The 27,721-nt window shown below is 40.0% G+C and overlaps 1 long non-coding RNA gene across 2 annotated transcripts in view; it reads left to right on the forward strand.

Annotated features, from left to right (window-relative positions):
- Positions 1 to 27,721, forward strand: part of LOC106735611 (uncharacterized) — a 101,621-nt gene that overhangs the window by 45,497 nt on the left and 28,403 nt on the right. For both annotated transcript variants that reach the window (XR_001370905.2, XR_001370906.2), the window contains exon 3: positions 7,008 to 7,093. This is a non-coding gene — a long non-coding RNA (uncharacterized LOC106735611). The remainder of the gene's footprint in view (positions 1 to 7,007; positions 7,094 to 27,721) is intronic.

Below are 27,721 nucleotides of genomic sequence, written 5' to 3' on the forward strand. Positions count from 1 at the left end.
TAAAAAGGGAGTTAAATGCCTCATGCGATGCAAAGGGTCAGAAATCATGCTTCAGGCATTTACCATAGGTTTGTGATGTCATCAGCACATTCCCCTGGACTATCCATTCTCAATCCATTTTGACCTCCACATGCTACTTGGTATTGTTAACCTTCAGCTGATGACAGCATTATTAGCTGCACTGTTCTAGAATATCTGCTCCACACCCTCTACGCCAACCATGCTATTCACGGGAAGAGGGATGTATCTTCTCTCTGCTCCCTTGAAAAAGACAGACACTTTGTTCCCTGGAATTCCAACAGATGTTTCCTTCCATCTCCTGTTCTGAATGGAGTCATATGACCTTCTGAGAACCAAAGGGTCACATGCTGATTTCTTAGGTCAGTTGAGACTCACCCTAGAGCTGGTGGTAATATCAATCCTATTTAAGTTGTTTAGCTGGAAATGAAGGAAGAGTAGTTTTCAAAGGAAAACCTGTGTCCCATTGGAGATGGGGGCTTGGATCCTAGGGAAGTAACCAAGCAAAGCCTATGGCTCACCAGGCCCCTCTGAGGTGGTCTCTAAATTCAGCTCCTATCTTAGTCTTCAGGTCCAGTAGCTCTTCAACATGGGCCTATCCCTTTCTTACCTCTGAGTTCATAGTTACCAATAATCTCCCATTAGAATGATAGGTTCCAGGATGGCACTTATTTCCCCAGGACCTGAAACACTGACTAACATTCAGTAGGACTTTGTGGAGTAAATGAATACATATTTACTGAGCATTTACTGTGTGCCAGATGATCTTAAACATTGAGTATACAGTGATAAAAACACTAAGTCCCTGTTCTCCCGGAGGTTGCATTCCATGGTGGAGCCAGACAATAGACAAATCTGTATGAGGCCAGCCATGTGTGCTATGATGAACAGTGAAGGATAGTTAGACACAGAGTAGAAGCAGAGAAAGGAGAAGACTATTTTAGATAGGAAGACCTCAGTGAAACAGACATACTTGAGCAGATACCCAAATGAAACAAGGCAATGAGACTTCAGGATCGCTAGGGGAGAAGGTATGACAGAAAGTTCAAAGACTGTTCTCTCATTGTACTAGTTAGGAATTTTTAGTTTGCAAATATGAAAGAATGAATTAAGGTTATTTTAAATAACAACAAAAGAATGTCTTAAAAGGATGCAAGGGTATTTCCCAGAACCCTATGGCAGGAATGAGTCCCGGTCAGGAAGAGACTATAGCAAGGAGATAAAAAGTATCAGAGGGGACCAGCAGGTGGTGTGGTGGTTAAGGCACTGGACTCCCACATAGTCAACTGCAGTTCCAGTCCTGGAACCTGGTGGCTTGAAAAATCACACCAGGCACCTGTGCATGCATGCCTGCCCAAAATTCCAGGAGGAGAGTGGAGAAGAAAGGATTGCAGCATAGTTATCCCTGCCCTCTGGAATGGGGGCAGTGATTTCTCACTTTCTCTCTCACTGTCTCCCGTGAGCACATGCACCCTATGGCAAAAACCTATGATAAAAAAAAAAAAAAGAAAAGAACAGCATCAGGATCCAGAAAGAGTTCATCTCCATGATTCCTCTCAGTGCATGTATCTACTCATTAAACAGTTGAGTAGTTAGCAAATTAATTAAAATTAGTTAGCTAACTAATCATTTACATATCTTTTCTTGTTCTAATGTGTGTAGGAGATGATGGTAAGGTCAAAGATAGACAATAAACAAAGTACGTTATGAAAACGGACAGTATGTCCTACAGAGAAGGGAGAAGCAGGGTAGGGGTAGGCAACTTTGTAGTGCTTTAATTATTTATTCAGGGAGAAAAGATGCCTCCATTGGAGGTGTGAACTATTGCTTTCAGGGACTAAAACTAATGAGACTTCATCCTCCAGACCCCATTCTAGGGTGGTAGGGCACCCCCTGTGTTCTCTTTGTCTTTAAATTTTTTTTAATTAAAAAAAATGTTTTTAATGTAAAGTATTTTCTTGGCTCTCAGATCCTCCTTTATCTTGCTAATTCGCACCTTCCGCCACTCCCATTTAGAAGAGGCAAAAAGAGCAGGCCTTCAGAGAAGTCTCCTCCATTGGAGCTGTGAACTGTTGCTTTTGTGTGCATGTGAGCACACCGTGCAGTTTTAATTTTTGCTTTTGAAAAAAATTTTTTTTTCTTTTTCTTTCCTTTCCCATTTTCTTTTATCTTCATCACTTTGCTTCTCAGCCACCACACACTGAGTATCCAGACAGGTCTAAGTGAACTATAGCCAAACATCTGAATACTATTAGGGTCAGAATATTCCTCCATTCCCACTGAATCTGCCACACTAATGGGGAAAAATGAAATGACAGAGAGGTTGTAAATCACCTCTTCCTGCATGCCTCTGAATGCTCAGATTGAACTTCAAGAAAGTTATAAGAAAACTAAAAGTTATAAGAAAGTTATAAATTTAGGAAGAAACTTATAACCCATCAGATGAGCAGAAACTACTGCAGAGGCACAAGAAATGAGAAAACAAGAAAATACCTCTCCTCCAAGGGAGAAGAATAACTTCTCTTCATCCACAGACAGTACAATGGAACTCGAGGAAATGTCTAATCAAGAATTTAGAATATTCATAGTGACAAAGCTAACAGAGATGTAAGGGGAGAGAGACAAGAACTCCAGAAGATGCAGGAGAAAAGAGCCGACGAGTTCTGGAAGGTGAGGAAGTTCTTGTATGATCTGAAAAAGGAAATACATACCATAAAAATAATTAAATAGTACTGTTAGAGATGAAGGCTGTAATACAGAAAATCAAAACCTCCCTTGAAAGTATTAAAAGCAGACTAGATCACACAGAACATCGAATCTCAGATGTAGAAGACAGAATCACTGAACCAGAAAAATCCACCACGAAGTATCTGTCCATTTGCAAAACAAAAAATGCTAATAACTAGTAGTCGTCCTATAAAAGATGTTAACTCTGTTTAGTCACTGACTGATCTTGCTCTAACCTTAAAATTTTGTGATTATTGACCTCTGTTGCATTTATTCTAACCCCCCCTCCCAAATAATCTAGCCATTTCGGATATCAGCATTACCCTGGTGTATTCATTGCTGTATTGCATTATTGTTCTTTGTTGCTGTTTTATGCCTTCATATTAGCAAAATATGAAATTTCTGTGGGAAAAAAATCCTTTGATCTTTAAAAAGAAGAAAATAAAACCCTTCTGTAGCAGGAAACAAATTTCTTGTTCTTGAAAACTTTCCCATCAAGAATTTAGTAGAAGCAAGTATACTTCTATCATTTTGATGTTTTTGTTAATGTTTCCAAACAATGTACTTTGAAATCAGAATCACTTCTCATTTTCATATACTTCTGATGCTCTTCATCACATTAGGGATCAGAAAATGAGGTGTAATCCCCCAACCCCTGCCCACAAGAGCTAAGTAGGATCTTACTGTAAGTTGAAGAGAGTTTTGCCCTAACTCATGGATTGTGCAAGAATGAAGTGCTGTTGGGTTTGATTGTCGACGGATCGTGGTGTGGCGTATCCGAAGGCTATTGAATACAACTTACAATGCTTAATAAAAGTCTGTATTCTTTTAGTATATATATATAAAAAAGTGCTTCGATTTTTAAGACTACAAAAGGAAACTTATTTATTGCATAGGAAAGTACCTGCTTCGGAACGCTAGGTGGCACTGTAGGCGAGGCCTGAAATGTGTAGGAGCATTTTCCTTTATTTAGTTGCCTGTAGGGAGAGAAGCCTTTTCATTTTCACATTAGATATCATTGTCCTCTCACCTGAAGTGTTGCTGTGATTGTTATCAGGACTTGAAGGAATCTACACATTTCAGTGGTGGTGCTGACAAGTATTTAAATACACCCAGAAAAAACACAGGAGTTTCTCAGAACCAGTATTCTCAGAAAAGACCTAATTTTCTCCAGTAAAAAAGCTTTCTGAATCCATCAGAGGCAGAAAAACAGCAGATTACCCTCAGAAAATACAGGAATAACCTTTCTTGCTGTCTTTAAACAAACGCCTTCTTGACCTGCAGATTTTGGCGATAGCTTACCAGTGTAGGAAAATAGCTTTGGACTGGAGACTCCAACCTCTAATTGCAGCTCTGTAGATAAGGGAATAGTTTGCTCCATTTCTGGTCTTCCTTCATCTGGTGGTAACCTGCACGTTCTTTGGGATGTCTGTGTGATGGGCCTGGGGTCATTGTCACCCACCGACCCCTGGCAGGATTCACTTCATCTTGCTGGCTGGAGGGTAGCTGCCTCAGTTACTGCTGTCCCACACGTCCATCTTGAGCTGTTCCCTCAACAAAGGAGGGCAAGAATTATTTAGCCAAGAAACCTGAACTCCTAGTTCTTTGGAGTACAGTTCAAAAGTCACTTTTCCAAGGAAACCGTCCTGGAAGTCTCATCTGTAATAAGAAACCACATGTAGTGAATAATTGTAGGTTCTAGGCATTGTGTTTGTTTTTCAAATATGGTGTGTGTGGGGGTCTTTAAAGTTCATGGCAAATGCGTATTATAAAAAATATGCATGGATTTCAACATCTTTTGCACCAAAATAAATCAATGCTTTAATTCCACCTTTTCCATGAGTTTATTACGTTCCCCTCATACACTGAGTTATTTAATCCTTCTTGCAATGTGGTACAGTCATGATTACCACCCTCATTTTCACAGAGAACACTGTGGCTCAGAGATATTTAGGATAACTTTTTGGGAACCCACAGTGAGAAAGTGCAGAGCTAGGATTAGGGTCCTGGAGGCCCAGTGTCTTGTTCTGTTATACACTCAAATCAACCACATCCTCCTTTGTACCTACAGATGTTGCATTCACATCTACTGTGGAGTTGGTTTTAGATATGTAGTTTTCCCCAGTACCCTCTTGCTTTAGCTCAATTAGTGGTTTAGTATATGTCTTCTGTTTATTTTTGCCCAGTTGAATGATACCCATGTACAAAATTAGAAGACTTTTTCCTACTCAGGAAATGCTTTTATTAAAACAATTTTTTTGAGAGGTTTTTGCTATAGAGTGTGTGCACTTGCCAGAGAGACAGAAAGCAAGAAATCACCCCTCCTCAGGGGGGATGGCCATGCCTCAATCCCTTCTCCTCCATTCTTCTCTTGGGATCTTGGGTACACACATGTGCCCAGCATGAATTTAAGCCACCAGGTCTGGGCTCAAACCATAGTTGACTACATGGGAGTCCAGTGACATAGCCATTACACCAACTGCTGGTCCCTATTAAAACAATTTTGTTGAGGTATAATGACCTACAGTCAGATGTATATATTTTAAGTATAAAGTGACAAATGCATATACCCATGTAATCACTACTCCAATCAAAATATAGAATATTACCATCACATTGGAAAGTTCTATGTATATACATATAAAATAATACCGTGTGTACTCTTTTGTGTCTGATTTCTTTTGCTGAGATTTCTGTTTTTCAGATTTGTTTATATCGTTACATGTATCAGTAGTTCATGCTACTTACACAGCCGAGTAATTGTCCATTCACAGAGGTTTCTGAAACATAGACCCCTGGGCACCTCTGATGCTCTTAACGTTAGGGTCTATCATATCTACAGGGGATTCTTTCGTAGACGTTGGGTCTAGGATTTTCATTAAGAAAATGTCCAAGTTCAAGTGGTTCCCACAATGCAACTGTTGGTAGCCCAGGATAAACTGATCATAGGAGCTATGCAGGTCCCAGAACTCTTATTCTGGTGGGCTGTCTCAGTCAGGTCTCAGCATTTCTCAGCCATGAGTTCCGGGTGCCTGTAACAAATCCCAGGGACTTTGAGCTCTGTTCTCTGTGTCAGTGGTCTCTTTTCGTATGTCTATAGGGCTGTCCTCTCTTTTTCTTTCCTAGTCTGTCTTTGCTCTTTAGAACATGAAAGTGTATGACTGAATCATTTATCCTTCGTAATGAATCAGCTTGTATACTTCAGGTCAAAGTACGTTTTACCAGAGAGAAATTTTCAAATTCTTTCCATTAATGAAAAACATAGCAAGTTGGGCAGGTACAAGCTCCGAACACTGGGTGGCACTGTTCGCCTTAACTGTGACAGTGAATGGGCATTGGCCACCCTTGCTCAACACCATGCTATGCCTGAGACCTGCCTCTGATATCCCTGCTACTTCGTTCCCTTTGTAAGTGTAGGCATTTCCCTTTGGACTAAGGTGGCTCAGTGATGATGGGCACCCCTCCTTCCTGATGCAGTGACTGATGGCTTTTCCATAGGGATCAACTGTCCATGGAGTGATTAGTTCTCCTTAGCCTACACCTCCCTTGCCCTAAAAATATCTGCCAATTTCATGCTGATGATTTTCTGATTTCATGAAGGCGAGGGTACATTTGTTATTTTTTTCTCTTTATTGTCTTCTCTAGTTTCCTTTTTTTCTTGTGACTTTTCTTGTTTTTATTAAGGATTCCTTTCAATGTTCTTTGGTGCATTACCAGCCCCACTCTCCCCCCCTCCCGTCTCCTACTAGTTTTCTTACTATGTCTCTAGTCAGTCTTTAAGTTCTCTTTTAATTCTCCTCCATAGAACATTCTTGGATAAAGAATACATAGATGTGAAGCAGGACAGCTTAGAGGCTTAGCAGGACTGCAGCCATGTTGAAATTAAGAAAGGCTTCAAAGGAGAACAACCTGACCTAGTGCTGAGTCATGGGGAGGTGTGTTTCAGGAATGGTCAGATGAGAAAGTAGGAATGAGTATTTGAAGAGAAACAGGAATCAGGATAAAGTAAGCTCCCTTCTCCAGTCTCTGCCTCTTGTTTTGTTGACTGTGGGTAGAAGCAGATGGACTCAATTTATGGGTCAGAAGGACCCGCAGAAAAGCATGGAGGGAATCCAGAGGAGTGAGTGCCAGGAACTGTCTGGGGAGGCAGGTAGAGCCTCCACAAGGATAATGGTGGGGACCGGGTTCTGAGGCATGAGCAGAGTGAATTCTTACTTTTGTGACTTTCTTCTAAAATGCTTGTTGTGCCTTTTTTTTTACAGGCAATACCAAAGCTCAAAGGGGTTGAAGTCCAGACTTAAGACCATGAAGTTAAGAAGTAGCGACACTTCTAGTCATGATAAGTATAGTGAGTTGTTTCCATCATTCATTCATCAAGTATTTGTTGAGAGCTTACTATGTGCTGCTACACTATCATGTTCTAGACACATCGCAGCGAGTAAAACCCCAAGTCCTGGGATTTGCATTTTAGTAACGACAGGGAGAGGGGCAGGCAGTAAACACTAGAAATGCACAGTATGTCGGATGACAACGTGCACTGTAAGACAGGTGTGCGTGCCTGTGCATGTGCTCACTTCCACGTGTGCTATCTGGCCAGGCATGAAGGAGGTCTGGGCATGTCAGAGCACACACAGCAATACTCACACAGTTTCCTTGTCGCCATGATTCTCTTCGTTGCCGTGCACTCTCTCTTTTTCCTATCCCCACCCTCCAGGGAATCAGAGGCTCCAGTGAAGTTGAGGTGCTGCCATCAGGTGTTTGTCCAGGGCCATGTGCTGGGGGATAGAAGGGAAGGAGGGATTAGCTTAGCTCTGTGGTAGGTTGTAAATTGTTTAACCTAAATGCTCTTAGAGAAGATCCTGAAACTCACTTATTAAAAGCAATTTCCCTCATGTGGGCTTACTGATATCCCTTTCCCTCCATTTTACTTTAGAATAAATCAGAAAAAATCTGATTTTTTTGTCAGTGGGTCCTCATTAAAATTCCCGTGCTCCTTGCCAAGAACATTCACTTGTAAATGACCACATTTGTGAGTAAGGGAAGTGAGGGCAAAGGGCTTTGCTGGCAAAGGAAACCAATAATGTGGTGGAAAGTCAGTGAAGTTACAGGAAGAAAGGCTACAGGAATTAAAGTGGCAGGAAAGAAAACTGGCAAAGTTGGGGCTGTAAAATTGGGAAGGTCTTTGCAGAATTCCAAAGCAAAGAGGAATCACTGATAGTTTTTAATTTGGGTGGTGACTTGTGCTGTAGAGCTGTCATGGAGGGTGGGCTGGAAAACAAGGAAGGAAGATGTGGTTGGAATGGAAGGGACACATTTAGGAGACTGTTTAGGGCTGCTGTGGTGGCACAGTAGTAACTCGGTGCTCCGTGATGCCAAGGCCACGTCCGAGAGTCCTGGGTTCACACCCTGGGGTTTCCCTGGGCATGCCAGTGTTCATGAGCACACCTGTCATCCTGACTGACTGAGATGAGGGATAAAACTGTAGCATGAAGGTCCTTTTGGGGGTGTCTTTTTTTCCCTCTTTTTCTTTCATGGGAAAAATATGTAAATAAACTTAAAAAAAAAAAAGATTGCTTTGAGTGTAGTTAGCAGAGTTTGATTGCCAGTTAAGTGAATTGCTAGAATTGATTGAATTATTGCGTTCCAGACACTGCTTAAAGTGCTGTCCATATATTAACTCATATAGTCTTTGGAGCAATCTTATAACTATTATTATTATACTCCACTTCCAGATGTGGAATCAGAGTTTTAGAGAAGTTATATAAACTGCCTAATAATTCATAGCCAGAAGTGGAGTCACTGGGAATCAAAACCAGGGAGCTGAGCCCCAAACTGCTCACTTAAAGACTTCTGCTCTGTGGTCTTTCTGAGTCAGATGTGGGTTTTAGGGACAGAGAACAGCTGGGAAAGGCCCAGAGTTCCAGTGTATGATACAGGTCTATTGCTAGATAGAGTTCTAGATGTTATTGTCATCCTACAGCTGCTTCCTACACTATAAATCCTGGAGGATGATTAAAATGTAATCGACATAGGGGCCAGCAGGTGGTGTGGCCGGAAAGGTGCTGGATCCTACACCATCTGCATATGTGCGTGCCCAAATCCTGAGTAGGGAATGGAAGAGATGGGATTGTGGCGTGGCCACCTCCCCCAGGATGATTTCTCCCTTTCTCTCACTCTTTGGAGAGTGCATGTATCCTATAGCAAACAAACTACGACAACAGAATAACTTGCTACAAGTACATGAATAAATGAAAAGCCCCAATGAAAAAAACAAAAGACAAAAACAAAACAAAGTACTAGCTGTTAGGGGATGTGATGTCTAGAGAAGGTTTACTTCTTACAGTAAATATGTATGGGAGAGCGCTCATACCTGTATGATGGCCGTAGTCTGGGATAGAAGGGGAAATCCCTCTTTTCTTTTAATGGGAAAAATATGTAAATAAACTTAAAAAAAAAAAAGATTGCTTTGAGTGTAGTTAGCAGAGTTTGATTGCCAGTTAAGTGAATTGCTAGAATTGATTGAATTATTGCGTTCCAGACACTGCTTAAAGTGCTGTCCATATATTAACTCATATAGTCTTTGGAGCAATCTTATAACTATTATTATTATACTCCACTTCCAGATGTGGAATCAGAGTTTTAGAGAAGTTATATAAACTGCCTAATAATTCATAGCCAGAAGTGGAGTCACTGGGAATCAAAACCAGGGAGCTGAGCCCCAAACTGCTCACTTAAAGACTTCTGCTCTGTGGTCTTTCTGAGTCAGATGTGGGTTTTAGGGACAGAGAACAGCTGGGAAAGGCCCAGAGTTCCAGTGTATGATACAGGTCTATTGCTAGATAGAGTTCTAGATGTTATTGTCATCCTACAGCTGCTTCCTACACTATAAATCCTGGAGGATGATTAAAATGTAATCGACATAGGGGCCAGCAGGTGGTGTGGCCGGAAAGGTGCTGGATCCTACACCATCTGCATATGTGCGTGCCCAAATCCTGAGTAGGGAATGGAAGAGATGGGATTGTGGCGTGGCCACCTCCCCCAGGATGATTTCTCCCTTTCTCTCACTCTTTGGAGAGTGCATGTATCCTATAGCAAACAAACTACGACAACAGAATAACTTGCTACAAGTACATGAATAAATGAAAAGCCCCAATGAAAAAAACAAAAGACAAAAACAAAACAAAGTACTAGCTGTTAGGGGATGTGATGTCTAGAGAAGGTTTACTTCTTACAGTAAATATGTATGGGAGAGCGCTCATACCTGTATGATGGCCGTAGTCTGGGATAGAAGGGGAAATGTAGGAGGGAGACAGAACTACTCGAACAAAGTTGTTGAGTAGGTGACGAGGACAGGATATAGAGCAGAGGCGAAGAATGGTCTTTAGATGGGAAAAAGTCCTTCAATGGTCACAAACAAGGAAATGCATATGGATGGGAGGATGTGGGGATTCTCCTCTGATTACTTCCATTTTCTCCATGGAGGAAGCAGGGCTACCTACTGAGAATGAGCTTAGAGGGATCTGATGAGAGACAGTTTGCAGTGGTGATTTAGGAAGGTGGGAAAGAGGCTAGACTAGGAAAGTGTGAATTGCTGGGAAATGTTGAAGGGCCTCTTCCCTTTCTAGTTACAGATTTAAGTTGGATCAGTCTCCATGATAGGGTACTTATATCCAGGCATGCTCATCAGCATGAGGGCAAGCATGGGTCAGGGGAGGGCTGATTTCTCTAGGCTGGGGTGTTTCTAACAAGATGGAGTGAAGGGTGGAATGGAGGGAGCCAGGACCCTATGTAACTGACTATGGCATTGGAGCTGGTTTAGGAAAGAGAGAGGGAGAGCATCAAGGTGTGTGGGTCAATGGAAGGGTCTGTGGAGTGGAGAGTCTTAGAGGGAGGGTACTAAGTGAGTGAGTGGAAGCTAGAAGATGGTGGCCAGACACTGAAGACATGAAATAATTAGAGTTGTGCTATGGGTAATGTTGAGCACAAGCTTGTGGGACTGAGTCGTGAAGGTGCAATGAGGGGCAAGTTCATTGAGGAGGGGAATTTAAGGAACTGAGAGGCAGCTATGTTGAAAGGGTCATCCACGTGGTATATTGCAAGTGCTGAGAGCTAAGATTCTTTATGTAGCTACATATTTCATCACTATTTATCCCACAACCAATGTGTTAGACACAATCTTATTATCTTTTCTGTCCACTTATCTATGCCCTTGACACTTACTATTTGAGTTGAAAGAACTGAACTGTGGTTGGTCTTAACATCCCCTGACTCTTCAGCCCTGCTCATGTGGAATCTCTGATGCTCTGCATCACAGGGTTCACTTTGTGGAAGCCAATCTTTGGAAGAATAGACCAATAAGGTAGAAACATGAGAGCCAAACAACAACCTCACCTGTTTTTAATTATATAGGCTAAATAACTCCTTGGTAAAAGATTACATATTGAGACTGGGAGCTAATATCAAAGTGAAGGCTTTCTACTTTCTTCCTCCTCTGAAGTGAGACTTTGGAACCTACCTCTGCATTAAAACTACATTTCCTGGGACCAGCAGTTAGCGTAATGGCTATGTTGCTGGACTCCCATGTAGTCAACTGCGGTTCACGTCCCGGACCCAGTGGCTTAAAACTCACGCCGGGCGCGTGTGCGTGCATGTCCAAGATCCTGAGAGGAGAATGGAGGAGAAGGGATTGCGGCATGGCCATCCCCCCTAGGGGGTGATTTCTCGCTTTCTGTCTCTCTGTCTCTCTCTGTCTGGTGAGTGCACGTGCCCGAAAGCAAAAAAACCTCTCAAAAACAAAACAAAACAAAAAACTACGTTTCTTTCCACTCTGATATATGGAGAATTGTTGCTTTTGTCTCATAGTTAATTTTTAGACAGGACAAAAAAGAGGGTTAAAGAACAAAATTAGAAAAAATAGGTAGTTGTGATCTAAAATATATCATACTCCTTCTAAACTCAGGACCTTCTATGGGACATAGTAAAGGTGAAGAGAGACTAGGTCATGAAAAATACCTCTGGGTAGATGCTGAATTGGCCGATGCTGTTACTGGCCAACTAGGTTCAGCTGTTTCTTCTCACAGTTATTGAAATGAGAGGCAGAGCCTGGAGAAGGAGGAGGTTTATTTCTGTAACTGGTTACAGGGAGATAGCAAGCACCATCAACCTTGTCTTGAAAAGTTCAGCATGTTCTCAGTATTTATAGGAACAAGATACAAGCACAAGCACATCATTTCTCACTACAATTATTCTGTCACTTTCCCCTGAGTAATTCTGATTGCTTCAAATATCCATTCCTGGTTTCTCATCTGACCATTCCTTAGATCTCCCTATGACTCAGCACTTAGACTGTTCTTCTTAGAAGTCTTCCTTATTTCAAAATGGCTACAGTCCTGCTAAACCTTAAACTGGCCTGCTTCAATGCTACTGACAAAGACAGGGAGGAGGTCAACATATGTCTTAGAGGGTGGTTATGGTACCAGTAGGGATATAGAGGATATGGTATGAAGTTATACAAAGATGGTGTGAGCCTCCAGTAGAAGAACATGAAGTGTTGGCTGCAAAACAGGAACTCTGTGCCTGGTACAGACCAAGCCTGCTTCGACCCATTTTTAATGAAAAGGTCTAGAAGCAGCTCTGGGAAATAGAGTGCTATAATGTCCTAGCAGTTTGCACAGTAGGACAAAATGCAAAAATCTAATCCAGCTTTTTCTTGTGGCTTTTCTCATTCATCTTAGAGACGAGGAGAACGAAGCCAAAACTCTAACTGAAGAGTTCAGTTGCTCATTAGGACTGAGTCTTCCTGTGATTCTTCTCTTCTTATTGGGTTACATCCTCATCAATTTCTTCTTTTTGTGAATTCAATCCAAATCCTTCTCATGGTCTCTCTGATCTGTCTATTAGGTGTCCCTATTTTGCCCCTACAATCTATGTTTTATTTTACACGTACTATCCTCATCCTTTTTCAGAATTGTTCATTTTCCGTTAAAGGTGAACCTCATAACATGACCTCTGTGTCCTTTCTCAAATGAATTAACTTGAGATGTCATTTGTACATTAGAAGTGGAATTATTTGTTTTGAGAAAAAAAGAGGAATGGAGATCTAACAGGAGTTTGAAGAATCTATTTTCTTATTTATTTTTTTTCTTCCATTGGAAACCAACACAAATTGATTTTTTTTTTTTTTTTACTAAACCTATACAAGTAAAGTAATTGAACAGTTCTGAAATTATCAGGCCATTTGTTTATTAATGTGTAATACTAACCCATTTTATGCTTTACAGACTTATCTTTTGGATTAGCAGTAATAATCCAAATGTAGTCAAAAGCGAGGGAACATTTTGTTTTGTTTTGTTTTGCTAGAGGGTGCATGCACTAACTAAAGACAGAGAGACAGAGAAAGGAGGAGACAAGAAAGTACTCTCCTTAGGGAGTGGGGTGGTCATATCTCAATCCCTTCTCCTCCATCTCTCCCTTCTTTCAGGATTTTGGGCATGTGCACACATGTGCCCAGTGTATTTTTCACACCACCAGGTCTGGGACTTGAACTACACAGTCAGCCATGTAAGCCTAAATATGATGGGCTTTTCTTTCCCCAAGGAAGAGAAGGCTTCTGAATCTTTTAGAGGAATCATAACTAGAGATACGGAGAGAGGAAAGGAGAGAGAAAGAGAGACAGAGTGAGAGAAGGAAGAAGGGAAGGGTATAGGGAATTATATATAGAGAGAGTAACCATTTCATTTGAACACTCAAATTCAGCTTTTCTTGAAGTCTGTTTTCATAGACTTTTTTTTGTTTTGTTTTGTTTTTGTTTTTGTTTTTGGTCTTTTTGCTATAGGATGTACTTGCTGGAGAGAGGCAGAGCAAGCGAAAGTAAGAAATTAGCTTCCATGGAGGATGGCCATGCCCTAATCCCTTCTCCTCCATTCTTGGGACTTTGGGTTTGTGCGTGCACACACACACAGCATTTTTTCAAACTACTGGGTCCAGCATTTAAATCACACAGATGGCCATGTAAGATCTATTCCCTTAACCACCAGGTAGCCCCTCATAGACCTTTAATATTGAGAGCTAACACATTTAATTTGTCCGTAAGCTACTTATACTATCACAGGGATCTTTACTATATGATTAATAATCACCATCTGAGAGAATAAAACTATCATGAAGAAACACATAGGACAGGGAAGACAGCGTTACCTCTGCCTGGAGGACAAGACCAGATGATGATAACGGGTGCAACATTTTACTACTTTACAAATGATTATGTGTAAATTACCTCATTTGAGCTCTATGCAACTCTATACAAATGAATTAGGGGCCAGTAGGTGGTGTGGTGGTTAAGGTGCTAGACTTCCATATGGTCAACCATGGTTGGAGTCCTGGAAGCTTCTGTTCTTGCTTTCCCTCTCTCTCTCTTTCTGGTGAGCAATTTGCCCTGCAGCAAATTAGAAAAATAATAATAATGATAAACATAATTAAATAAATAATTCTAAAAAATGTTTATATTATCCTCTCGACAAAATATTGATTATAATTATCCAAAGAGTGGAGGAGGAAGGGTAGAGAGTAAAAGAAGTTTGGGACCTCCAAATCCCTACAAAATGGCAACTAGTAGAGGGTGAATTTTAATACCATTCCCAAATAAGCATTGCAAAGGTGTTTCTTGAGATGTAATGCCTTTCCACAAACTATTCTGTTGCTTTTTATTCCCGTATAACATCTAAAGCTTAGTAAAAATATTTTATGATATTTTTTGTAGGTCTTAAAAAAAGCAACCATCTGACAAAATGCAGCTAGGCACTGAAATGATAAACATAAAAAATCTAGAATAGTTCAAAAGTTTGTGAAGCTTCACAAGAATCTGATTTAATGAACCAAAATGACCTTCCTCATTTTCTATCATGTCCCCAAGAAGCTAATGTTTTAGATCTATGTGTAAATGTTACACAGGCTCTATCATTAGGTAGATATTTGCTCCTGAATGATAAAAAGGTACATCTTTTTTTCTCTCAAATTTAATTTAATTCTATTGCAACCATGGCCAATGAGGAATATCTTTGGAGACGGTGTTGCCAAGTGCTCTTATTAATGTGACATCTTGTTACATAGAAAAAATTGCTAACAGCTTTAAAAATATAGACTCCAAAGAGAAAATGTTTGGGCTGTTTTTTAGATTATAATATTTATTAGTAAAACTATCAAACTTATTGCTTAGAAAGCTGCATAGTCTATTCTCTGGTTCTCTCTAATAGCTTACAAGGCTCCTGTTCTTTGTTTAACTTACCCCCTACCCCCACCCCACGTATATCCAAACACAAAGTACAAAAGCTTTTCACCCTGACTTTATCACAGGAAATCAACAGTGACCAATATAAAGACATAATTGGATGATGACTCCCACATTTTCTCGGTGTTGCCTTGTGTGAGTGATCAATACTACAAAAGGCAGTGGTAAACCCTAGTTTCTCCTTCTTCCTTAATGTGTCCGAGACAAGGTCATGCATTCAGCCTACATTATTTCACTTTCTTCTTCTATAGCACACTGGAAGACAGTATTTCCAAGTTAGATGGGGCTGTGTGACTGAGCTTTGGACATTAGAATGTCGGTAGGCAAAACTGATACATGCCATTTCTAGCCACATAGCCCCTCTTCTTCCTCTTCTATGGAAATTTAAAGACCAATTGTTGAAGATAGTTATGCCACAAGATGGATGACGCCTGATACTTGAAGGACTACATGGAACAGAGCTTCCTGTCTACTATATTAAACTCTGAGATAAACAAGCAAAGGTAATTATTGCTCCAACCCATTGAATTATTTTTTTGTGACAGTGTTTAGTCAGTCCTAATATATTTACAGCCATGATGGTGTGCACTGCTAAGATGCTGTGCTCCAGAGGATGGGGCCACATAGGAGGCCTCGGTTTGATCCTGGTTCAACCTAAGGCCAGGTACAATGGCATAAACCTGTAATCCCAACCACTCAAGAGAAGCTGAGGCAGGAGGATTGGAACTCAAATCTGGCCTGGACAACCTAGCAAGAGCTTGTCTGAAAGAGAGAAAAATCTCTCCTTTGTCACTTCACCCAGCCTGGTGGTGCATTTGGTAGCAAACTGAGCTGCAGTGCTAGAAGCCACATGGCCCATTGTTGGTTTTGATCCCCTGACTGATCTGGGTATGTATGCTTGTGCCCAACAGCCTGACAAGCGGGAGACCCAGATAAAGGTCACATCACAGTGTGATATGACTCTGTCATTGGTGGCCTCTCTCACTACCTCTCTTGTGTATGAGTGAGCCCTCTATCATCAAAAAAAAAAAAAAAAATCATATCACCACTCTGTCTTGTTGGTATTATTTGGAGGAACAAGTATACTACAAGTAAAATTGACGAGTGGTTAGGGGCTCTTTTGAGTAATAGTCTTCCAATTTTAAAAGTTGGCCAAACATGAAAACCGTCAATGTCAGCTGGGTCAGAGGTGGTGTATTAGCATGTCACATATCAGGATACCTGCCCCTGAGTTCCTCTCCTAGCACTATTCTGGGGCATAGATGCGGAACCGTCAATGACCTACAGACATGGTATAAAATGCACTTGTACGGCTGGTCACCAATGGCTGAAGAAACCGCAGCAGAAGTTATCTTTGATGAGTGTTTAGTTTTCTTTTATTACCAGTGCTTTACTAATTGGAAGAAATGCATCTTCTTTTGTCTAAGTGACAGGTGGTTAGGATTTTTACATTTTCTTTTGGCGAACCCCATAGAAAAGATGCAAATTCTCATGGTTTGAAAATAGAAAAAAAGCTAAATATAAAGATATGGTCATAAGCCTAAGAAGCCACAAATAGATACAACCTCCTACTGATAATCTTCCACAGCCTTTCCCCTTATCATCTCATAACACCCAATTATTTGGAGTTCTCCTTAAAATATCACAGGCTACCTCAGAATCTTGGCTCACGATGCTCTCCCTGTTCCCAGTATCTGCATCCTGACCCACTTGGTGGGTCTTGTTTGTCTTTCAGCACCAAACCTGGGAATTATTCCCTTCAGGAAGCTTTCTCTGACTCCCAAATTACTAAAGCCCTTCACCTTTGTGCTCCCATGACACCTGTATTTAACCCCTAGCATAAAAGACATTAATCTTTGTAAATGTTTATGTCTTTTGAGTAGGCTAGAGAACCCAGAGCACAGGGTTTCTATTTTATTTAGCTCTAGATCTCTAAGACTGGCAGGGAACTGGCATATTGGAGGTGCTCAGGAAGTTCTTACTGAATTTACTTGAGCTAACCAAGTAGCAGAAGCCCCAGAGCAGAAACAATTTTAAATGTCATCTATAACCTGGGGGCAGGGCAACATACAGGATGACAGAACACAACATGCAGGTGTGGCTGCTGGTTTTCTATTACTTAATACAAATAGGATTTCAGCCTAACTCTAAACAATAGTCACTCCATGATACAGATGCATCTAGGCATACCTAAAGGCCCCTGGAATGTACCCACAAGCCTTCTATGGTTGTGACCGACTAGGAATTTCTTTTTTCTTTTTTGGAGAGGTTTTTGCTACAGGGCCCATGCGCTTGCCAGACAGACAGAGAGACAGAAAGTGAGAAATCACCCCCCAGGGGGGATGGCCATGCCACAATACCGTCTCCTCCATTCTCCTCTCGGGATCTTGGGCACGCACGCACACGCGCCCGGCGTGAGTTTAAGCCACTGGGTCCGGGACTCAAACCATGGTCGACTACGTGGGAATCCAGCAACACAACCATTACGCTAACTGCTGGCCCCACCGACTAGGAATTTCTTGAGGAAGACTTCATTCTGCGTGAAAGCAGAGTTAGACAAAGGATTTTTTCTGGAAGAGAATGGCTTGTACAGGCATTCGGAGTCAGTCAGAATTAACCCAGCATCTGCCACTCAGCTTGTCCATGGCCTAATTACCGCACTCTTGCGTGGTCTTGGGGAGAGGAGACAGATGGAGAGCAAAGGCTGAAAGATCTGTTGCAGCACAAGCATGATGTGACACTGAGTCCCTACAGCAGTACTGCTCTGGAGCTGCTGTGACAGACAGTTGCACAGAGAGACTGGGAGTTTTCCATCTTGCAAAGAGTCAGTACCTGGGGAACTAGCTCAACTGGCCTCTACCTCAACTGGAGAAGTGGTGGCTTGTCACTTCGACGAGTGGTAACAGATGCCCGGGGACCTAAGGCAGCTTTGCAATAGTTTGATTGCTGGCAACAGAGTACACATCAGAGCAGGGGAGTGGGAGAGGAGAAATGTGGTGTATTCCAGATGGCAGGATTTGTTTTCAAACGTCTGAGACAGGACACAATGACTCCTGACAATGCGTGTGTAGGGAGGAATTTAAATCATAGGGGAGTCTCACAATGGTTTGTGAACAGGAAACAAATACATTATTTTATTAGTGTTAAGAAAACCCTATTTTTAACCTCTATGTTGTTATGGCCTAGGGAAACCTTCATTACATGTTAAGTGATCAGCAGAAGGCACTGTAATTGGCAAGGTCAAGTTTACCCAAGGTCAAATCGGGACATTGCAACCACTATCAATGATTGTAAATGATTCATGAAGCTTGGGAATAGTATCAAAGCACATGAAATGAGCAATTTAAAGTCCATTCGCATGAAAGAAGAGAAGCTATAGGGTACGCTGATAGGGATCTGTCAGTGTGTCATATTGCAAAACAAACACACAAAACAAGTATCTCATCAGAAATCAATTCCTAAGCAGCCATAAGAGCACACGATTTTGGGTGAAAAATAGCAGGGCTTTCTGGAAAATCGATAGCCTCAAACTAGTCTGTTTTCTTTGTGTTGACAGAGTAATAGAAAAATTGAAACAGTATATTTCTACTTCACTAAACCTTTTTATTTTTCTCAATGAGAATGTCTCTTCAACAGGAGGATAATTGAATTGATGTTTTTGGACTGTCTAGTATGTATGCTATGTATGTAAAATATATGGTGTGATAACCCTTCTTCATCTGTGAGAGACAGAGACTCTTGTGAGGGCAGAAAGACATCTGGGCAGGTAATTGAAAATCCGGGCTAATAGGCTTTAATCCAACTAAGTGCCAAGTACTGGAGTAGCACAACTTTAGAGCCCCTAGTATTCCCTGAGGTGGTCTGGGAAAGCTGCCTCCCTTAAGCACAAGCTCGAGTAATAGATAGGAATCTAACCAGAGAGCAAAAGATAAGGACTTGGGAGTTAGGAGAAAAGCATGCCAGTCAATTACTTGGCAAGCTCACAGGAACATGCAAAAGCTGTCAAAAATTTTGGAAACACTGTCATTCTCCTCCAGGTCATTATAAGTTTTTTGTTTGTTTGTTTTTTTGTAACTAGAGATGCATCTATAGCTCTCAGTTCAAGAAAATAAGGTGCGATAATTGGTAAAAAATGAAACAAAGAAACACATACACCAGGATACAGTATTGTCCTAGACAATACTGTTCGATCATGTGATTGGCATTGTCTTCTTACAAGAACATGTAATAAGTCAACCGCCTAGGCAGATGGTTGCTGCTAATACAAGTCTTTCTTTGCTGAGTAAGTACCTTTTAGTTCCTTGCTAGCAAATGGAAGAAAATTATATTACATATTTCAACTGTTCAAGGAATAACTGGCTAGGGGTTGCTTTGTATTACAGCCATTCAGATTTGCAAAAATGACACAAAAGATAAATAAGACATTAGTTGGGGATGCTGATGTTGGAGACATTAGTGCCTATATCATCCTGCCATCAGAGCTCTGGCTCCTGAGTTTCCTTTCATGCTACGTTTTGGGGAATAAATGGTGGATATATTGCCTCCTCGGCTGCAATGGATGAAACAGGGTTCTATAGGGAAGACCCCGCCAGTCCATGAAATGTAGGAACATATCTTTGCTTCATATTTAATATTCCTGTTGTAACAACAATCCTTAGTAAAAATCACATAGCCTTCTTAGTTTAAGAATTGGGTAAAGACCTGACAGGGACAGAGTGGTAAAAAATGACACTGTGAGGCTTACCCTGAGGAGAGGCTTCTGAGTTCATGGTGGGAGCCCTCCTTTCCTATGTTGGGTGCAAGTATATGCCCACGGTCCAGAGCTGGCTGGAGCTGGGGGTGGATCACTGTGTCAGAATCATCTCAGGGTGCTTTCTCTCTCCCTTTGTCTCTCTCACGCATGGAAGGAATAAGTGAACCTAAAAAAGAAAAATAATTAGGAGGTTGTACTTCTTTTTTTTTTTTTTTTTGATTCACTAATAAGAAAATAAATAGTTATGATCGGAAAGGAAGGAAATAGGTTAAAACCAAGACATAGACCTAATTCCTTACAGGATTGTTCTGGATAGGTTTAATATCATCTACTCATGAGTCAGAGGATGCAAGGTAACTGAAGAATTTGCAGTGAACTTGCAGTGAATGCAGCGAAATGGTCTGTTCAGTGTGTCCTGAGTAATTATGAATAGCTAAAAACTGTGAGCAAGAGACTCCACAGAAATAGTGAGAAAAATGGGAAACAGTAAGATTATGGAAGGTCTCATGGATACCATTCTGTGTCCTTTCGAATTCCTCACTCCTCCCAAAAACTTATTTGCACTATTTTCCACGATTTTTCTCATATTCAATAATTCATTTATTCTTTCTTAAATCCTTTTTGCTATAAAACATGCATATATAAAGTGTAAAAATATGAATTTTTCCCAGGTTAGAGAGATGCATTTAAATAGAAGCTAGATAAAGACACAGAACATGCCAACTCCTCAGGCGTTCTTTCGTTACATTCTCAAAGAGTGACTACCATCCTGGCTTCCAGCCCCACAGAGGAGTTTAACCTGCTATAAACTTTACATATACACATACCTCAGAGGTATTTTGGGTTTGACTTCAGACCACCACAATAAAATGAAAATTACAATAAAGTGAGTCCCACAATTTTCTGTTTTCCCAGTGCATATACAAGTTACGTTTATACTATATGTAATCTATTAAATGTACACTACTATACACCTAAAAGAAATGTACCTACATTCTATCTGGACCTTCTGTCAATACCACTAAAACTTTCTCCTAATCAGCCATAAAGACTGTTAAGCTTTCTCTTTTTCCTTCACTTTATTAAAAATTCATTTATTTTGTATTCCTTCACTGAGTATCATTACAGCATACAAAATGTAATTTCCCATCCAGAATACACTATATAGTGGCTTAATCATGCATGTTTTCATCAAATAATTTTCCATTTCTTGTTTCATATATATATATATGTATATATATTCCCCCCCTCCATTTCTCACCCCCTGCCATTTCCCACCCTCCTCCCATACTGTCTCTGGTGTCTACAGTTGTTTTCCATTCCTTCCCCCCATATTTTATTGATTAACAAAATATTTGAATTAGTCTAACTACTTTCAATAGCAAGTCCAGCTGATATATACATATCTGTGAACACATGTCTGACTTTGGGTATGAAGCTCTTGAGTAGAATGAATATACTATAAAGTAGCACCTAGCTGATGCTATATAGTTTACTGGGGTCATTAAATAGGTATTTTTAAAATTGTTTTAATTTCAAGAAAAGCAGTTTTAGCTTTAATAGATCAAATTTAAAAAATGCTAAGAGAGTTTTGCTTAAAAGCTTTAAGCTTTAAGCTTTGCTTAAAGCCAGGAAACAGGTTAGGATACTGTTCTAATAGTAGGTACATGAACTTATTGGCAGCTCAAGAAAAGACAAAAATCCTTAAATCTGGAAAACAAAGCATAGAAAAAAATCAGTAATGCTTTAGTCAAAAGTCATAACATTCTATTTCACTAATTCAGTCTCATGTACTTTATCTTCTGTTATTGTCGTCCAAGCTTCCCATTTAAATTCTGGAAGGAAAAATTCATCTCCAGACTTGTTCCTACCATTAAGTTGTCCATTTTCTTGGTTGTTTTTGAACTCTTATTTCTGTGTGTCTGTATTTGGTTTTCCTGGTATAGCACTCCCTTCAAAACTTCTTGGAGAGCAGGTCATGTGTTGGTAAATTCTTTCAGATTTTGTTTATCTGAGAATGTTCTTGTCTTTTCTTACTATATGAAGGATAATCTCACCTGGTACAATATTCTTGGTTGAAATTGTCTTTCCCTTAACACTTTGAATATATTTTTTCATTCTTCCTTGCTTTCATTGTTTCTGATGAAAGGTTCACTGTTAGCCTGATGGGATATCTTTGTAGGTAATTTGATGTTTCTCTCTTAACAATCTCAGTATCTTGTCTTTGTGGTTTTGGTCAATCTGGCTATAATGTGTCTTGAAGAAGATCTTCTCAGGTTGATTCTGTTTGGTGTCCTTTGTATTTCTTGGGACAGGATCTTTGAATGCCTCTCTATGTTTGGAAAGTTTTCTTCTAGGATTTCATGGAATGGATTATCAATGCCTTATTAGCATCTTCACCTTCTGAAATACCAATTATCTGGATGTTTTGTTGTTTAATGGTATCTAGTATTTCTCATATATTGTTCGCAATTTTTCTGGGCTATTTTTTCAGTTTTCGTGGTGGATTTTTCTAAGCCAGTGATTCTATCTTCTATGTCTGAGATTTGATCCTCTGTGTGATCTAGTCTGCTTTTAATATTTTCAAGGGAGTTTTTGATTTCTTGTGTTACAGCCTTCATCTCTAACAGCTCCATTTGATTCTTTTTTATGATATGTATTTCCTCTGAAAGAGGAAAATACATACAAGAACTTCCTCACCTTCTGTAAATCATCGGCTCTTTTCTCCTGTGTCTTCTGGAGTTCATTGTCTCTCTTCTTTTGCACCTCTGTTAGCTTTGTCTCTATGAATATTATAAGTTCTTTGTCTGACATTTCCATGAGTTCCATTGTACTGTCTATGGATGAAGAGGAATTATGTTTTTCCTTTGGAGTAGAGGTATTTTCTTGCTTTCTCATATTTCTTGTGCCTCTGCGGTGATTTCTAGTCATTAGATGGATTATGTGTTTCTTCTTAATTCTTGAAGTTCAGTCTGAGTATTCAGAGGCGTGCTCAAGGAGGTGATCTACAATCTCTTTTCTGTTCCATTTTTCACTCTTTGTGCGTCAGATTCAATGCGAATTGAAGAATATTCTGACCCAATCTAGAAATGGATCCAGAGGGAGAAGTCTCAGCAGAAGTCTTCATTTTTAGTCCCTGAAAGCAATATTTCACAGCTGAAGTTTAGTAGCCATCTCAAAATGCAACACAATTATGCTTTCTTATCATTTGTGTGCTGAATGGAGTAGCACTTTTAATTTCCCTCAAGAACTTTTCCTTTGCATTCACAACTTAGCTGTTCAGCACAAGAGGTCTAGTTTTTGGCTTGCTGCAGTTTTTTGTTTTTTTTTTGAGAGTTTTATTTTTAATTTTTATTATTTTTGCCATATGGCGCATGCATTCCCCAGACAGGCAGAGAGAGAGAGACAGAAAGCGAGAAATCACTCCCACCGCGGTCAACTACATGGGAGTCCAGCAACATAGCATTACACTAACTGCTGGTCCCAACTTGCTGCAGTTTTTGACATGCTTTTCCTCACTACACTTTGCAATAATGTATTATTAGAGGGGTTGGTAGGTGGCATGGTTAAGGATTCAGGACTCCCACATGGCCGAGTCCTGGGTCTGGAGGCTTGCTTTCTCATTTTCCCTTTCTCTCTCCCTCACTTTGTACTTCTCTGGTCAAAGTAAAAAAAAGAAAAAAGGATAAATAAAGTTAAATAAAATGATTCTTTAATAGACATATTATTATTTATAAAAATATATAAATATAATATATAGTAGATATATTTTATATATTATATATATATATATATATATATATGTATATACACCATAAACCCTTCTCCTTCGCTCTTCTTTCAGGATTTTGGGCATGCACACACATCTGGGATATTTTTGAAGTCACAGGGTCTGTGACTTGGACCACACAGTTGGCCATGTGGAATCCAGCCACCTTAATCACCCTGACACATGGCTGGCCCCGTTTCTATATTTCGATTTAAAATGAGAGGTCCAACTTCTGCTTTCACTCTGACATTTAGTGGCAATTGGAGGGCTATTTATTGGCCTAATTTCAATATTGCATCTCAAGATAGAGGGAGGCCAAGGAGAGGGAAAGAAACAGGTGAATGGCCAATTGGAGCAGTCAGAACACATGTAGCACGTTAAGTTGGTATCCTTTACAAGCACAGTGGGTGGGGTCCCAAAACAATAGCAGTAGTACAGTCGTACTAACAAAGATTACTGATGACAAACTGCCAGAATAGATCATATGAAAATAAGAGAAAGGTTACAAATATTGCAAGATTGACCAACATATGACACAGAGACACAATGTAAGCACAAACTGTTGGAAAATTGCACTAATAAACTTGCTTGATGCAGAATTTTCATAAATCTTTAATTTGTGAAAACTTCAACATTTTACAAGTATAATAATGCAAAGCACAATAAAACGAGGTATGCCTATAAGTGAAATCATATAGTATGTACTCACTTGTAATTGGTTTCTTTTGTTCAACATTATATTTATGAGATTTGTTCATTTTGTTGCATGCACTCACAAGTCACTTATCGATACTGTGTAATATTTTATTATATAAAGATAGTGCAGCATATTTATTCATTTATTTATTTTTGGAGAGGTGTTTGCTATAGGGCACGTGCGCTCACCAGAAAGAGAGAGAGACAGAGAAACAGAAAGTGAGAAGTCACCTCTTGGGGGGATAGCCACACCACAATCCCTTCTCCTCCATTCTCCTCCTGGGATCTTGGGTATGCATGCACATGGACCCGGTTGAGTTTAAGTCAATGGGTCTGGGACTCGAACTGTGGTCAACTACATGGGAGTCCAGCAACATAGCCATTGCTCCAACTGCTGGTCCCTATACTGTAGTATATTAAGACTTGATGGTTTCACACAGAGCATAAAAAGGAAAAGCCAGGATCCCTGTCTTGGTCAATGCTGTCTGATTTCAAAACCTATGATTTTCTTGTAATTCTTTCATCATCCATGTGAAGAAGGTACTATTTTATTTGCATTTTTCTGGTGAAGGAATGTAAGCTAATAAAACAGGGAAGGATGGAAACAGCCAGGGTCAAGGCCTGAGACCTAGGCTGAAATGCCAGGATGCCTCCCCTCCTTTGCCTGTCCAAGTTATACCAAGAATAATTTTATTCTTTTCAATGAATATCGAGCTGAGCACTAAACAAATGTTCAATGAATATTGACACAGTGACTTACTGACTTGCTGTACCCTTAAAGGAAAAGAAAAATTTTATTTTTCTGGAGGCTCATGGAGAAGAACAATAAGGATTTTCCTGGTTTAGTGTTTGAGCTGGCAGATGACAGAATGCTCTCTAGTTCCTCTCTACAGACCCCAATGCAATCGTTCTGAAGCATTCAGGGAGAAATGGTCTCATTTTAGTCTCATTCTTTAATTAGTACGTCTGCAAACTTCTGTGTTATGCCCACTTTCCCCTCCCTGCCCTTCCCAAATTATGATCATATAATAGGGAGTTTCAGATTACTTTCAGAAACTTTATTGATTTTTTAATTGAATCTTCACAGAATTTTTTTGGTTCACACACATAAAAGCAAGCAATAAAGTGCAATTTGTCTTCTGTTTTTTAATCTTCACCGAGCCTTGAAAAGGAAAGAAAAAAAATATTTTATGAAAGTAATAAGCTTTCCTGCTGCTCTTGCTAAGGGATTTATTTTTCTATTGTTCCAGAGAAAAAGTATAGTTTCCCCCAAATATAATGGTCTGTTTTACTGTGCATTCCAAAGCCAGACTGGTGGACATTTATTGTCTTTTCTCTGAGAACTTCACAGAAACCTTCGTGACTCTGTGCTTGCCAGGGAGTCCTTATCCCCAGATGCAAAGGTTGCAGACATTTCCCTCTACCTAGTTTCCAGACTTCACGTTGATAGAAACCGCGGTCTGGTGCTTTGATTCATAGATCGGGTATCCACGTGCAGGACTCTGGGATGAACGCTCCCTGCCAAATCCCAGATGTAGGTTCAGAGGCAAGAGGCTTTGAAATATGCATGCAGTGAGGAGTTTCCGAAGTCTAATTTTCTAACTCAGGTAGAAGACTTTACCATCTGATTTGATTTCTGCCACATCTGGAGCCACTCTGTGTTAGTTTCTTGTGACTACCATACAAATTACCAGTGACCGGGTGGCTTAAAGCAACAGAAATGTATTCTTTTGTAGTTCTAGAGGCCAGATGCCTGAAATCCAGGTGTCAGTAGGCCACCTGCCCTCTGAAGGCTCTAGGGGACAATGCTTTCTTGATTCTTTGGTGACTGGTGGCTCCAGGTGTTTCTAGGCATAAGACAGAGTAACTCTGACCCCTAGTCTGTTTTCACATAGCTCTCTCTTCTCTGTCTTCTCTCCCAGATCCCACTGGATTTAGGGCCCACTTGGGTAATCCAGGGCAATCTCATTTTGGGATCCTTGACTTAATCACTTAATCTTTTTCCAAATCAGATGGCTTCTAGGGTATTGGGGGAGGGGACATTCAACTCACACTCTTAGATCAGAATAAAAAAGGTAAATATGATGAAGTACAGGTTGTACAAAGTTCAGGGACATGGCTCAGCTAGTGTACTAGCTAGGGTGGAAGATTTGATCCTTCTCAGAAAGCCACTCATTATGTACTCCTGAATTTTCATTTCAAAGATGACCTAATTACTGGAAATTAAGCATTGGGTGAGGATTTGTCCTTAGAATCGTGATCCAGTAAAAGCTACTTCGTGCATTTTCTACTCTTCGGTGATGTGAAGTTATGTTTCCTAGGTGACCCTGAGGCTGACTAAAGTAAATTGAATTGATTAAGTTTTCAATATTAGAATGGACTTATTAAGACTACGATGAATTGTTTTTTAAAAAAATCTAATTAAATTGCAAGTATTAAAAAGTGTTTTATCAAGGGAAAAAAGAAAGAAGCAAAACATTGAAGGGACACAAAAATGGAAAACTTTCTGTTGGTGATAATATCTTCAACTGGATGATAGTATCTTTAAGTGGACTAATATGGAGTATATTCATGCTGGGAAATTTATTTTACAAGACGTAATGATAAACAGTGATTAAATGTATAAAATAAAATAAAAAGTATATAAAAAGTGTTTTATATTAAAGCTTTAAAACACAGGGACCTTTGTATTCTCTTGGTGTGTTGGTGCTCACTGGCTGTCAACACCATCAGGATCTGCCTCAAATTTGGAGCCAAGGCTCCATTCATCTCAGGCAGCCCTGGCCAGCAACTGAGCTGCGCTTGGGGCCTAGGGCCTGGCTATTTTGCTTAGTGTAGGAGACCTCTAATAGATAATGTTTGCATTGAAACTTCCCAGTGGATTGGCCGAGACTTTGTCAGAACTAATGATAAATCTTAACTTCTCTTTAACTAATTCTGTCCCTCTCACTCCTTTAATTTTTCATAGGCATTTCCCTCAATACTTTTTTTTTTTTTTTTGCACTCCTCACTCTGACTTAGCCTTGCTTCTTGGAGGAGCAAACAGCGATACTCCTAAATTAGAAACCCATTCTTAATCCTTTTGACTGTCAGTTTTGTGGCCATGGGCCGAAGAACATTTACTGGCTCATAAAATCATATTGTTTAGGTAAATTATACATGGTATTTTAAAACTGCTTGAAATAGACTGTTTATGTAACTATTATGTCGCTAAAATGTCACTTAAAATATATTGCTAAAGAAATGCATGAGAGATTATATTCCCAAGAATAAGACAAATTGTAGGAAGCATATTCATGAAAATTAAATCAGAGAAAATGAATGGAACGGTATTTGGGACTAGAATTCAGAAGAGAAAAAAAATAAATAAAAGATTACTAATAAAAGTTATACAATCAGCCTTTTGGCCTGAACCACCATGTTCCAGTACTTTACCAAAATGACAAACAGAAAGGGCAAGAGGCGAGGCACA

This window comes from Tupaia chinensis, unplaced genomic scaffold (assembly GCF_000334495.1).
Source record: "Tupaia chinensis unplaced genomic scaffold, TupChi_1.0 Scaffold000459_1, whole genome shotgun sequence".
NCBI lineage: Eukaryota > Metazoa > Chordata > Mammalia > Scandentia > Tupaiidae > Tupaia > Tupaia belangeri.